The sequence below is a fragment of the Stegodyphus dumicola genome, chromosome 4, assembly GCF_044657685.1.
Source record: "Stegodyphus dumicola isolate Sdum_Otavi_A_Nest chromosome 4, ASM4465768v1".
In the NCBI taxonomy this organism is placed as follows: Eukaryota; Metazoa; Arthropoda; class Arachnida; order Araneae; family Eresidae; genus Stegodyphus; species Stegodyphus dumicola.
Window position 1 is genome coordinate 221,419,023 of NC_140771.1, and position 16,188 is coordinate 221,435,210.

General features: G+C 35.1%; 1 protein-coding gene across 1 annotated transcript in view; it reads right to left on the bottom strand.

The window, feature by feature from the left end:
• The window catches only part of LOC118181970 (uncharacterized), a 28,287-nt gene extending 21,582 nt beyond the window's left edge, over positions 1-6,705 (bottom strand). Inside the window, exon 1 of the mRNA XM_035351215.2 lies at positions 6,616-6,705. The gene's annotated coding sequence lies outside the window, so the exon portion shown is untranslated. The remainder of the gene's footprint in view (positions 1-6,615) is intronic.
• Between the last annotated feature and the right edge of the window lie 9,483 nt (positions 6,706-16,188).

Here is a 16,188-nt window from a genome sequence, read left to right on the forward strand (position 1 = left end):
AATAATGCAGTTTAATGTTAGTTTATAGTATTAATGTAATTTGAAATTAATGGTATGTGTGCGCGCATAGTTTGGTATCAGCAATTATGTTTTACCATTATTCAATTTGTGTGCAAGGGAATATATCGTCTAAATGTGTATGTACAATTTCTACATGTTCTTTGGTCTTGCAAACAAAATTTCAATTTTTTGAGAGTGTAATTAATAAAACTGCATATCTAAAATTCATTTATGAAATTGTTAAATTACGAAAATATCCATCTTCCGAATAGTTCAATGTTATTCTAGTCAATAATATGATGTTCTAATTTTGTTATCAATAAAACATATTCGTAAACATAGCTATAGTTAACTCCTTAGGTTTCCTACTAGCAATTTTACAATTACATAAAGAATATATCATTCAATGTACAATGAGTCCCGATTAACCAGGGACTTTGAGTTAACCGTGGTGGTCATGCCCGCTATTTAACGAGGTTAATACTTGGGTACTACCTCCGTGGTTAACTTAGACTTACGGTTAATCCAAAGACACTTTAAAAGACACAACAAGAATAAACTGTATTATCATGACAAAAAAATATTATTAGCAGTTTATGCTAGAGATTTGTTGAGTAGTCAGCTAAAGGACTTGCTATTAATTTGTTCGGTACAATGTCAGATCATAATGACTTTTAGAAATTTATAAATGCTGAAATTGTTAACTGGAACATCGAGAAATACAAAAATTCTAGAAATGGCGAGGCGATCGTTATTGAAATTCACGTTTTAAGAAGGTTTTTATTTAAAATGGAAGAGCTATGAACGGATGGAATAGCAAGAGCAATAACTCGAATTTGACTCCCAAAACGGTAAACCACGGCCAAAAAATAAAATAAATAGCAACAACATAAGTAAATGAGGTAAGAGGGATTTCATGCCGAACATTTAGCAACGAATCGATAAGTCTAATCTAGTGCATGTTATGACATGTAAATCTCTGAGTTATACCCAACGTCATAGTTATACAGGAATGTAAAGTGATTGTAATTGCGGGGTAGTGTTTGACAGTACGTAGCTTGGTTCGTCTGTTTGTTATTCGCTCTTCTTAACCACCCTAAAAATAGGGTAAATCATTCATATCATTTCTTGATTCCTAATGCAGAATCTTGAAGAGGGTCAAAGATGATGCAGACAGTAGACCCAGACATTTTATCAAAAAACAATCATGTCATAAACAGTTTTCCGCCATGCTTCTTGATTCCTCGCAGATAATAATCTGGTGTATATATTGTTCATCTTCTCAAACTTCAGGTAAGAAAGACAGCAGAGCCTCGGGAAGTCAAAAGGTGGCATTTCATACTCAGTCTCTGATCTTTGTTGTTACCCAACTTTAACCTCTTCACGGACGGGTGCCGCACTAATATTTCATTTATTTCAGTTTGTATTTTGTATTAGTGTATTAATAAAATGTATATGCTGTGATTTTGTAGAGATTCCGCCTACAATTTCGAATTGTCATGATTTGTATTTTCACAGTGTTTCAATACATACACTTATGATCTGCTCACTGCACTGCTCCGTCTTGTACGTTTTCTTGCTCTGTCTGTTTTGGGCCTTGTGACTTCTTGGTTGCCTTCCTTCTACTTACACCTTAATCCTCCAAAATTATCACGACGGACTCTGTAAAGTCATGTGCCTTCAAGGCAACTTTTCACGAGCTGGAAACAGCTCTCTTCGTGCGCTATGTCAGCATAAATTGTTCGGATCGGATCGGATCTACGGGACCAGATCATGAGATCATTAGGATTTTTTTTGAAAGCCAAGAAAGATGAAAAATATGCAATAGCCTTCGCCAGGAATCGAACCACGGACCTCTGAAATACCGGCTCAGTGTGCTGACCACTACACCACGAATACACGCTAGGAAAGCGAGAGAAATACCTTATACATGTACTCTCATTTCTACATCGCTACAAGGAACACAACAGATGATTGCCGGCAGAAAACTTTATTTTTTTCTCAAGTTGTTAAGTCCGGCTATAGTGGAATTTGGATGTTAGGGCTAGACGCTACTGAATCACTCATCACTCAGATGCAGTTGTCCCAATCACGTAGGCGGGAAGCGAAGTTCTAGTTATTCTTGCTTAAAATATTTTAACGATCTGTATTAGGTACCCTAGGCTACAGAGCAATGTCCTTTTTTAGGACACCAAACGACATGACGGACTCAGATACGGCTTTGAACAAATCTTTTAGATCTACGAAGTCGCAACCACTGAGAAAGGAAGATTTTGTAAAGTCACCGAAGAAAAAATGTAAAAGAGCAAAAACCTCACAGAAGTATAATAGCAGGTTTGAAAACATTCATCTCCTAAGTCTAAAGAAACAGTACGCTTTAGTTAAAGAAATCGGATTGAAAAAAGTCAAAAAGCTGTCACAAGAACATGAAGACCCCAAAGTTCAGCAATACATCGAAGAAAACCAAGCAAAATCGATAGAGAAGAACGAAAAGGAAAAAAATGCTGTTTCGGAACAAGGAGGCCCCTGGACATCACCCAGAAAAACTGCAAAAGTAAAGTCATTGCATAACCAGTGGAAATTTCGCAGCAGAATAGATTTGAATACTTAGAAACTACGGTGAAGAATTGAGAAGGAGGAGTTAGACAATATGAAACACCCTCCTCTTGTTTTTCAACAGGAGAAAATTGATTGGCTGAACATAAAGGCAGAAATCAGGAAAATCTCTACGAACGAAATTGAAGTTATGACTAAAGTAAAAACGATTTACGTAAATGTCAAGACAGTAGATGAATATAAAGATGTCACAAAAATGCTACAGCATAGAGCAGTACCCTTTCATATCTAGCGACTTGAAGCATTAAGAGTCATACTGAAGAATTTGCCGGACAATATCTCAGAGGGCGTAATCCAGGCTGATCTGAAAAGACGCAAATTCCCGATACTTAAAGTAAAACAGTTCAGCAGAAGCCGCAGAAACAATTTTGAAAAATTTCCCATATGGCTACTTGAACTTAAGAACAATAAAAGTGGATGTGCAGTTCATAATTTAAATATCATGTTCAACGCAAACGTTACCATCGAGAAGTTTAATCCAAGGAAATGACCATTGCAGTGCTTCCGATGTCAGGAGTGGGGACACTCGCGCATCTATGTACAAATCAGGTAAAGTGCTGCAAATGCGGCGAGCCGCACCGAAGTAATATCTGCGCACTGAAAAAAAAAGATAAACCAACTTGTATTTTCTGTAAAAAAGACCACGTTTGCAGCTATAGAGGTTGTGAAGAGTACCGGAAGAAATTCAAAAGGAAAAGAACTCCTAATAAACCTACAGAATTTGCAGTTCCGAAGGAAATGAACGAAGCTGTGTCTTAGCTTTTCAACAGCATTATTGACCACCTAGATAGAATAAAGAAAACCAAAACCATATTCGGTAGAGGATTGCGCTATTCAAAATTTGATGGCTCTAGGTACCGTTGTTTTATCCCAATGCGAAACACATACATACATTGATGCAGATTTTTCATTATTTAATTTCTTTAAATATAATACAGAGCGGTAGTATTTGGTGGCAAGAGTTTGAAAAGTGAAATGGACATTCAGAGCGATTCGACACAAAATTGCAAAACGAAAACTATAGTCTCTCATTGACTAAGCCCCTTTGGATTAATAATAAATATTGTTGCTAGATTAATTAAACAACAATAAAAAATAACAGACTATACTTCACCGATAGTTATATTTATATTTATACAACTTATAAAAAAAATTAGGTTACTTAATACTGCCTTCAATGAAGCAGCTTTCGCGTGCCATCTTTGCTAAAGATCAGACATTTTCTAATACAATAATGAAAGTATTTACTAATACTTTATAACAATTAGGCCATCGTTATTCTATAAAATAAGTAGTTATATCGTAGAATCCAGTAATTGTATATACTTAATTGATTCATTAAGGTAATTCATGAAATATAGTAGTTATTTTATGAAACAGTGAATTTCAGGCCTTTAACGGCAACATAAATAAGGGACTAAGTCGAGTTGTGAACAAACTATTAGTTTTAAGTCAGGGACAGATGAAATCGTTTAGTTCCACAGACGGTAAGCAGAAAAAGTTAATACGTTAGAGCAGAAAAAGTGTTTCTCCATTAATTCTTTTCTTCTGGGGGACCTACCCTGAAACTGAATCTCTTTCTAGAACGGTTGGAAACAAACCTGTTTTAGAACAAGTGGGGGAGAAATGAAATCTTCCCAAAGGCATCTTAAAAAAAAAAAAGAAAGAAAGAAAGAAAAGAAAAAAAAAAGAAAAAAAAAAATGTATTCTAAGTAACCTTGGTTAAGGTGCAGCTAGCTCAGCGTCAACACCTCCCTCGAGACGGCCCGCTATAACCCTCCTAGTTAAATGAGAATTTAGCTGTGTTCCCCAACTCGGATTGGAGATAATATTTGGCGAGATTTTAAAGTTCTTTTTTTCCGTTCCGTATTTTCCGGGTGACATTTTTTCTGTTCCTTATTTTCTGAGGACATGCTTTCCATTTCCTTTTTTCCGTACACCAATTTTTCTTACCATAGCAGCCATATTTGTTTACATTGGAAACTTAGCAGAATATTGAATTAAGTCTTTCTGCACCTTCATTGTCCTTTTGTCAAGTAAGACCAGAAGAAAAATTTTAGTTTTGTCACCAGATATTAATTATTGTCACCAATCTGTCTCAATGTTTAGTCGCGCATGCGCATTAGGCTAGCGGCGCTGAATCGTCTATGAAGGGCATTGTTCGCGCTTGTACGTATATATATATATTTATAAAATGATTTAAGATATATTACACTTAAAATTTAAAAACACGTCCCCCCCCCCTCGCTTTAAATCCCTAAAACTACGCTGATATCTATGCATGCTTATAAGACTAGATTTTCAGTAACAATACGTTGCTTGCGAGATTATACCCAACATCTCCTTGCATTACAAGGAATTAGTTCTGTTTCCGGAATTCCTCTTTCCTCGTTTTTTAAAATTCTTCCTGTCCCCGCGAAATCGGAGAGTACAATCCCCCTCCCACAGCTCCTCTGGGGATGTCACGATAAGTCATCAACAAGAGGTGGGCAGTTTCTTTGCAAATAAGTTAGTCTTTGACTTGGCGTTGTTAGTCTTCAGGCACCTCTGGAAATCTTTATTCTATTAGTAATTCTGTCACAATATTAGCTTTTATTTTTGAATCTTATCTTAATCAACATGGATGTTTTAGACATTATTGAAACTAAAAGGAAAAAACTTTTATAAAGTTTATCAATATCGAATTCGGAATAGAAATTAGGAAAATGTAGTTCATTGGATTTGCATAATGAAAGAATTAAAAGTTGCAAAGGCGTTTTTAAGAGCAAAGAAGAAGTGGTTTTAGAAGAAAAAATTCCTTTATGTTAACCCTGACAGAGCAAACTCTTTAGCCAAAAAATAAATAAATAAATAAATTGTTGCATAAACAAGAAAGAAAGAAGAAAATGTTCCACTTTCTTAAATTTAAAATGAAGAATTTCAGTTTTCAAGTGTTAAAACAGCTCTATGCAAATTTCGGCAACGTGTCGAAGGATACGTCCGAGAAGCTACATTCATTTAGGAAATGGTCATGCAACTGTAACTATAATTGAATTATGAAACTATTCGATGTACCCAATGCGCCATCTAGATCATGATTGATTTTGGTTTTATTACATTACCGCAAAGCAATCCAGAGCTATCTGCCTTAAGGAAGGGATGCCTTCGTGGAGGACTTTCTAAGGGAAACTGGCTCGTATACACGTTATACATGGGAAAACCACGAAAACGCCCATGCAGCCAGCCCGTTCGCGGGATTCGAACAGAACTGGTACCTCGGACCGAAGTACCAGTGTTCAGCGACGTTACCGCTCGGCCGCTGATGGGCCATCTAGATCATGAAGGTAGGAAGTAAAGAAGTCCTTTTTTACCTCCATGATCTAGATAAACACTCAGTCTAGTAGATTCATAATGCGGCCGATTCATAATGCGGCCACCTAGATGGAGTATCCAATCTAGTAAGAACGGAAGAGAACGAATACAGACGTGTAATGATGTGGCAATTATTCTTCTTTTCTTTTTTTTTCAATCACTTAATTGATCTTAGTAGTAATCAATGTGTATTTTATGCCATAGTGATGTTTCTGCCATATTCATTATCTCAGAGAATATAGAAAAGGGACCATGAAGTTACCACAGCCTTTTAATTCAAGCATATATTTCTGAAATATCCTATTCATTACAGAGTTCAGTAACCTGATACATTATAGAGATTTTTACCAAGTATTTCATAAGATAAAATACTGTTAGATATTCCTAATTTGCGTTTTAGATAATAAATAGGTATTTTTTTAATAAAGTGACCACCGAAGGTAGTCGCTATAATTAGGAAATTTAATCTCAAAGTTTGCCAGTTTGCCAACTTCCTTGGTTTCACCAAGTAAATTTAAAACATCGTCTGATTATGCAGTAGTTGTTTTAATAAAGAGGTGCTAACAAATATAACTAGAATAAAGTTGCAATAGGAAGATAGCACAATAGCGAAAATTAATATCTAACTGAAATAAATATATGCTTTACCTTTCTATATTCCTTTTTTGTCAATAGATTTTTTTTACCTACTTCTTTATTTTGGACAAATTTTAGTTTGTTTTGAAATGTAAAGTTTTCAATGATGGTAGTGAATGAAGATTAAGTGCACTGTTTTCTTTGAACATATAATCTCGTGCGATAAATATTTATATTTATTGCACGAGAAAAGCGAAAATAAGGCATCGTGCAATTGCACGAGAATTTATTGCACGAGAAAAGCGAAAATAAGGCATTATCCTTAAAAGTAATAAATTAAGATTTTCGTAAGATACAAAAATGTAGTATTCCTGAAGTATAAATTTGTAGCATCTACAGTTAGCAAGTTAAGTTTGATTCATTATCTATTTTATTATCAGATTACAGTTATAGTCCACAAAAGGTTATTTTTTACATGATTTCTTGATCGTTACGATCAAATCCTGAAATTGATTCTTTCACTGCAGATAGAATATTCATGAAATCTTTCATGTGTACCTGTTTACTGCAGTAATGTTTTATTTTATAGAATGTTTTTTTGTTATAGACTTTTAAAAATTCAGAGATGACTTTTTCTCGTATACCCTTGTTTAATCATCGCAGAATCCGGAAGAGAATTTTTGCGAAATTTAACTTTATAGGAAACTAAGGATGGAAACTGACTATGCCTAGAGTGCTAACAGTTGTGCTAAGAGTTTAATATTGTTGCGTGCGTACTTGTTCGTAATAGATTGAATGCACACTGATCAGATGACAAGTTAATAAAATGTATTTTTGTTTGTTGGTAAGTTCAATAACTGATAATTATTAAATAGCTTACCTTGAATTTTCATCGACTTATACAGTGTCTCACAAAAGTGATGGGACACTTGTCCTTTACAAATGGAAACTGTAATAAAATTAATTAAAAAAAATGTAAACATTTCTTGTGAGTGTGTTTCATACTTAAATTTAGTAACAATTATTACATAACATACATTTTCTCAAAATATTAAAATATTAATTTAATAAAAAAAAAACAATTGTTTAGAACGGAGCAAAAAATGGCTCACATAAGTGGTGGGACACCATTAGATACTACTACGTACTACAATAAAGATATTTTTGGGGGTTTTTATTTTTACTCAAAATCAATTGGCAATAATTTATAAAATCGTCTGCAGTATTTCTCTCCAGTTTGTTTTGGAAGTTTTGTGTTTTTTAGTTTTTTAGCTCTGTGCAGCCATGAATGCTAAACGAAAAGAAACTTTGCCTGAAATTCGAAAATTAGTTATTAATTTGCATATTGAACATGGAAAATCTATTAGAGAAACTGCTGAAACAGTTAACTTGAGTCATTCAACAGTTTTCAGTATAATTAAACGATATAAAAAGAATCATATGATTCAGGATAAAAGAAGACCTGGCCGACCATCAAAGCTATCCCATGGAATAAAGCGAATTATCATTCGAAATATTAAAAAAAATCCAAGAATGAGTGCTCCTAAAGTTGCTGCTGATTTACAAGCATTATATGGAGTAATTGTTAATCCTGAGACTATTAGAAGAGTAATTCGATTTGCTGGATACCACGGTAGAGCAGCCAAGAAAAAATTCTTCGTAAGTGAAAAGAATAGAAAACTCAGACTGTCTTTCGCAAAATCCAACATAAATCTGGTTATTGGAATGAAGTTATATTTGCTGATGAGAGTAAATTTAATATATTTGGTTCTGACGGTAGAATCTTGGTGTGGAGAAAACTCAGGGAAGAATTTCGCAAACAGAACTTGATGCCAACAGTAAAACATGGTGGAGGAAGAGTTATGGTATGGGGGTGTATGTCGTCCGCTGGAGTTGGTAATCTTGTTTTTATTGACAGTATAATGGATCAATACAAGTATATTGACATTTTAAAACGATTTTTAATTCTAATCCCAACGATTTTAAATTCTGCCAGGACAATGACCCCAAACACACTGCTTTGAACGTTAGACTCTGGCTGCTGTATAACTGTCCTGAAATAATAAAAACAGCACCACAATCTCCAGACTTAAATCCCATAGAGAATATTTGGTAAGAATTGGAATCAAGAATTACGAAACACACCATTTCTTAAAAACAACAATTAAAATCGGTGCTTCAAGAAGAATGGGGTAAAACCACTCCAGAAATTACAAAAAAAATTAGTCGAATCCATTCCAAGAAGATTAAATCATGTTTTAAAAGTAAAAGGAAATCCAACAAAATATTAAAACCTTTTAAAAAGTAAAATTTTTGGATAAATATTTGATGGAAAAGTAAGTATCCCCTCACTTATGTAAGCCATTTTTTGCTCCGATCTAAACAATTGTATTTTTATTAAATTAATATTTTAATATTTTGAGAAAGTGTATGTTATGTAATAATTGTTGTTAAATTTAAGTATGAAACACACCCACAAAAATGTTTACATGTGTTTTTAATTAATTTTATTACAGTTTCCTTTTGTAAAGCACAAGTGTCCCATCACTTTTGTGAGACACTGTAGTTACCTGGAAATACTTGAATTTGACACAGTAAAAAGACTCAAAGAATTGAATAAGATTTTGATTTTATCAGCTGTTAGAATTGTTTACAATGAGTTCATTCTTTCTTAGAATCGAATACTAGTCGTTTGGTTTTTTTTTTTTTTTTTTTTTTTTTTTTTTTTAAATCTGTTGCCACAAACACACGGCAAAATTAAAAAATACATTACGAATTAAACATCTGGCGCGAGGGCAGCTCCATCTATAGAAAAAGATAAAATAAGGCATAAACATTTTTAAAACTGAACATTTCCCCCCCCCCGGGCTGAACACTCAAGTTCAAGAAAAAACTCAAGTTCGCTAAAGAGTATGAAGAAACAAATTTGATTGTTGCTACCACACGTTTAAGTACTTCCCTCCAATATCTTTTTTTTTTTTTCCTCATTTATAATTTGTTTTTCCAGTTCAGTGTCAATGCGTCCGTTAATTTTGGATCTTGTTATAAAAATTAAAATGGAGTTAATGTGGTCACTGGAGTTTTCATGCTCTGACAATTTTTTATGTACATTTTTCCAATCATCCATCCCTTTTGTCATTAGCGTTGTTTGCTTGGAAAATAATTTACAGACGTAACAGTACAATAAGTTGTTGGTTTCTGTATAAACCAACTCATCTCTTTTAACTTTTTTCCCCGCTATTAATTGTTCTAAAGAATGAGGCAATAGTTAATTTTCTTGCGATTTGTTTTGACCCTTCGTTGCATCTAATAGAAGATGATTCCAAAGATCCATTTATTGATTTTGGTGGATTTTTTATATAATATCTCGCATGGCGTCTGTTAAGTATTCTGGCCATAATGCAATATCGTTTACAAAACTTTAAACATCATTACTTTGAGATGATTTTAAATTTATATTTTTTCCTTTTGTTTCATCTTCACAAACGGAATTGCTTGGTTTTTCCTGCTGGTCTTTTTGCAGAATAGTTTCGGATACAAATGATGTTTCTGGAGTTTGAGCAGGTGAAATTTGTGAAAATGATGACGATTGTTCTAATTGTTCTCCATCGACAGTTAAAAATTTGTCCAACGATCTTTTCATTTGTTTTGCCACTTTATCTCGATCTGCTTTTCGTTTTCTTTTTTCACTTCCACTTAAATGTTTATAGGAACTCATTTTAAAGACCACGTACTAAAAAAGAAAGAAGAAAATGATCTTCAATTAAATTTATTTTTACTCAGTATCACTATCACAAACAACATCACAATTTGTGGTATTTTATATTATATACTATTTTAATTAAATAATGTAATCCTGTTATAAAAACTTATATTTTTATTTTAGGAATTCCAGAAATTATTAACTATGAATCCAAAATAATCTATTTGCAATCAAGTCTAGGTACTTAAGTCTTAATTGCACAATTTTCAATCACAATTCACATAAGATGCAATACGTTCAGGAGACACTGATTTTAAATAGCTACGTTTGACTTTTTAAACACGTGCATAGTCAAGGCTCGATATGCCCGAGGCTCGATCGTATTTACACACATCGACATTCGCGAGCGTGGATGCATAAGCACGGGAACGCTCGTCCACACTTGTCGACTTTATCAATCAACGATTCGGCATGATTTGGATACGTTTCAGCAATAATTATGAATATCACGTTTTTCTGTTAAATAAAATTAAAAATTAATTATAAAAATTAAAAATTAAAAACCTAATTTTCGGGCTCCAAAAGTTGCGGGCCCTAGGCACGTGCCTAGTTTGCCTAGGCCTTAGTCAGTCCCTGAATGCAGGTAAATCTAATAAAATCATTGATGTAAATGACTAGATATCATTGCCACCGGTCAGCAGAGCAAAAATAGAAATGCTCAAAATAAAAACTCTACAAATAGCATCATCTCTGCAACTTTTGTAAATTTTATGAAGATCATTCGCGAAATAAATACGATTTTCAGTGATTATTCCATATTCGATGTAATTAGAACAATCGCTGGCCATATGGATGAGGTTCGGGCTGCCCTCCCTTCTATTGACAAAATTTGTGTGCGATTTAACATTCCGGAGGACAAATTTAGCGGAAATTTATCTGGTGTAAATGGAAACTAAGTATGCGTGATATTGCGCTAAGAGTTTAATATTACTGAGCGCGCACGACTTCGTAATAGATTGAATACCCACAGATCAGATGACAAGTTAATAAAATTTATTTTTGTCAAGTGAAAGTACTTCAAAGTTCTGGAATTTTAAACGGAAATACTCGTACAGATGTTCACAGTATCACAGAATACAATCAGTAGTTACACTTAAAACTACTAAGAACGTTAAAGACAAAGCAATGCAAAGCGCATCTAAAGAAAAAGCTAACTCAGAAATATCTCCGATCTCACGATGAGCTAACAACTCGCAAAAATAACAGCTAACTAACTGAGAGCATAAGCTCTCTCCGGCCCTATATAGTTTTCAACCGGCCGCCGAGATATTTCTAGTACTTTCTGATTACTGGAAAGCAATATGAGAGTCGAACTACGGTTGTAGCTAATATAATGATCAACTACCTTTACTTAATTACAACACCTATTACTTTGGTACAGGGACCGGACAAAAATGTCGCCAGATGGTCGCCAAGTTTTCGTGACTTTTGGTTATTTCCCGCTAAATTTGGGGACAAAATAAGTCGCCAAAACCGTTTGCAGCTTGACTATATATCGCCAAATTACCGAGATACTCATTTATTCAATGTTAAATGGACTTGCTCCTGTATTCTTACTTTTCCGGCATAGCTTATCTTTTTTGGGTTTTTTCTTATGTTACATTACACAGAAAAATAAAACCATTTCACGTATTAGTGCACTAAAATCACGTATCTGTGCACAAAATTCGTAACAATGTTTTCTATCTGTATTTATCTGTGGGAAATTTGGTAGCCTTTTTATTTACAAATAGCTTATATATTTGTAGTTTTTGTTTGTATGTGTGTTTTTCTTAGTTTTATTATGTGCCTTATATTCTCGTAACTGTTTTTTACATGCCATGCTTCGTATTCTCAGGTGTTCAGCTCGATAGCCACAACTAATTTCTGGACTTTTCTTGTGAATATTATTATGTTTCTTCACCTTCAGGATGTCTGTACTTACCTTTTTCGGTTCGCTTGGATAAATTTGAAAGTGTGTATTCTTGGATAAAACAGGGGCGTAGCTAGAGGGGGGCATTTGTCCCTGGGTGCAGCATCCAGCGGGCCCCAAACTGATGTTACGAAATTTTAGAATTAAATGTTTTCCATTCTTAGCAAATAGGAAGGGGCTTGGAATCTTCAGCTGTCACCGAGCGCTGAAAGCCTAGCTACGACTCTGCGATAGAGGTAAGGTCAGTGCCCCTAGGTAGTCCAGTATTGAACCATTCTACTCAACAGAAATCTTGCTAGGCTCTTTTATTCGCTTTAAAATTTCTTACCTTCGTTTTTTTCTTCGTAGGATTTCTTGGGAAATCAGACCACAAGGATTCGTTTTTGATAATTTCATAAAGGTAATTAATGTTTAAATTGAAAGTGAAACTATGTTTTTGCGTTATTACGCGACCAAATAAATATCTAAAACACATATATAAGCTATCTATCTATCTACCTGTGTATAGGTGTGTGTGTGCGTATGCTGGCGTAGGTGCTTCTGTCTATTAAAAAAATAAAATAAATACAATGAACAATAATTTATAATAATTGGTAACTAAAAGCCAGAGTCATTTCTAGTGTTTTCAGCTCCTGGGGACACGGTGATTTTGCGCCCCTTTCCGCGGGCCAAGAACAGGAAAAACCTTTCATTTTAAATTCTGTAACGTCAGATTGGCGCCCTCTGGATGCAGCGCCCGAGGACAGATGTCCCTCCTTGCCTCACCGTAGCTACGCTACTGCTGAAAGCTGCTGCAATTCACTAGTAATAATTAACAATTAAAATTAAAACAAATTCAAAATTTATTTTCAAATATATCAAAATGGATTAAAATTTCAATGTGCTGCAATTAAAATAGTGCTGCAATTCACTAGTAATAATTAACAATTAAAATTAAAACAGATTCAAAATTTATTTTCAAATATATCAAAATGGATTAAAAAAGAAATTCAGAAAAACAGTGTAAGCAATTATTGTATAAAATTAATATAAATGAAAAAATAAAAATGAAGTAATTTCGCAGTAAAATCAAATTCAAAATTTAAACTGAGAACAGTTATATATTTTGTTGATTTCATTATAGTTTCGTTTCTGTTTCAGAATGTCACTGCAACTACTGATTGTTACGTCATCGCAGCAATGTTTTTGGCGCTGCGATCACGAAAGATGGACAGGCAGCATCTTAGCATAACTCAGAAATTGTTTAATAAGTGTTGTTTCAGTAAATGTTTTCAACTATAAAAAAGTTTATTGCACTTTTCCGCTGCAATGTCTCATGAATCAAACTGAAAAAGGAAACTTCGCTTCTTCGAAACTTCAAATATCTTCTTCCCTGTTCATCTTCAACACGACTAATCGAAAACAAACCCTGACATGGAATATTCAAATAAGTATCCTTCTTTTCTATGAACAAAATCTAATTCTCTATTACTAAAGTGCTTTTAAATTTCTTTATTTATTATTTTCATAAGATTCTAGAATTATACAATAGTATAGTTAGTAATTGCTTTAAGTCGTGTGGTTCTTTTTTTCGTAACTATTCCGTAGAGACGCCAAACTCCTTGTCAGTAGTTCTTCTTCTCAGCAGTCACTCAAACTATCACCTTCGGTTCAGGCGCGATACCGACGCTCTCTTGGGTTTCCGCGATGATTTCGCTATCCCAGTATAACATGATATTTAAAGATTTTCGAACACATGTGAGTTCATAATTCTCTTGTGGTTCGGTCCATAGGAAATATGGAGGAAAGGAATAAAATCATGTCCAGTATAGTATAAAGTCCAACGTCATAGTCCATCAAGCAATGTTTGTGAATACGAAAAGATGCTCAGCTCAAATCATCAAGTGCTGCAGCAAGTCCAAATTAGGCAGAAGAGACTGTGAGGGGTTGAGTAATGTGCGAAGCAACAGATAAGCAGGTTTACAAAGATATGCCCTATTATAATGGTCTGTCATTATAATAGCAGTAAAGAAGAGAAAGCGTAAATGGAAATGCACATAAGAGGTAAAACAATGTAAGAGTGGGGCTAATTGTCATTAGGAACTTAGATTAACTGAATATAAAATACGAAAATTATACAATACAAAAGATATACAATGCAAAAAATTAAGTGGTGTGTCTTAACACAGCCATTTGCCTTTTTCTATTTACATTTGCAGAAACATCATAGTTGAGAACAGGAATAAAACTGTTATTGACATCCGGAATTTTCCGAAAGAATTTTTCTGCCAGTTTGGCAATATATACATGAACTCGCGGTGGATTGCCGTGTTGCTTATGAACCATCGGCAGTTCACCATTTCTCTCAAAATTACATTCTGTATAGTTTGCAGTTTCTGCATGGTGTTATTACAAACATAGCCCCACACGGGGCAGGCGTAAGTGAGGATTGGTCGCATCATGGTTTGGTAAATGAGTAACTTGTTGTCAGTCGAAAGAATGCTGTTCCGAGAAATTAAGGGGGCGAGTGTAAGTTTACGTCCTCGGAACTTGGTTATAATATTTGTAACGTGTGGGGACCATGTGAGCAAATAATCAAATGTAACACCTAGGTAACGGACTTGCTTTACCCAGGGGATTGGGGTGCCATACATTAAAAAATGCAGGTTCGGATCAAGTTTCCTCTTTTTTGTGAATAATATGGCATCAGATTTCAAAACATTAATTTGAATCTTCCAGGAGTTTAGCCAGCACTCCAGTGCCTGGATGTGAATTTGTAATGCCTGTATAACTGGACCTTGAGATGCACTTTGTGTAAGACTTGCAGTACCGTCTGCGTACATTGCCAAGGTGGTGTGTGGTGTCTGCGGGATATTGTTCGTGTAAATATTGAATAAATTTGGGCCTAAAAGACTGCCTTGGGGGATCCCGGCTCTGCTCTGATGGGCCTAGGGGATGAGGTAGTGTGATTGACACGAACGATAAAGTGTCTATCTGTTAGATAGGAAGTAATGATGTTGGTGATATATCCTGGGAAACCCAGGGTGATTAACTTGTAGAGTAGGCCCTCCAGCCAAACCCTGTCGAAGGCCTTAGAAACATTTAAGAAAATTGCACCAATAATAGCCTTATTTTGGCATCCTGAGGCAATCATTTCAGTCACTCTGTATAACTGATGCACCGTTGAGTGCTTTCTTCTAAAGCCGAATTGCTCTGCAATAATCGCTTTGTTGTTTTCAGCATATTCCAGCACTTTTTGAAGGATGACAGATTCTGCTATCTTGCTCAAAGCTGACAGTAGGCTCGCCTATATGAGATGGGGTCAGTAGCAGGTTTGCCTGGTTTTAGAATTGGTGCAATAATTGCAGTTTTCTAGCTTGCTGGGAAATATCCTAGGCCGAAGCATAAAGTTGATGATCTGGATGAATTTTAAAAGCATGCGCATTCCCATTTGCTTTATCACCTTGTTTGAGATGCAGTCAATGCCTGGACTTTTGTTGATTTTCAGCTTGGAGATATACTTAAAGACCTCCGACGGGATGACAGGAGGAATGTTGTCTATGTGTTGCTGTGAGCTATAGTTTGTATGTGTCTGTGCAACAATACTTTCTGTAGGAGAGTGTCGCATGTTGTTTGTGCAGAACTGACAAGCATAGTGATCGGCTAGCGACTCAGCTTTCTCAGCCTCTCAGCCTCAGTGTAAGCAATTCTGTTCTGGCCTTTAAGCGGCGGAATGTTAGTGTGGCATCTCTGCAGTTTGGAGGTTATCCTCCATACTGACATCTTCCCCCGACAAGGAGGATAGTGAGTGGCCCAGTCAGTGTGTGTACATGTCAGGAGTCTGACTTGCTGGTTGAGGAGAGTTTTGTCCGGGGGATATCTGGATCTTTGCCATTGCTTTCGCATTGCATTTCTCCTTCTAATAAGGTCTCTTAGCTGTTGTTGCAGGGTTTTCTCCTGCACGTGACTTCCTTACTGTTGCTCCTTAGAG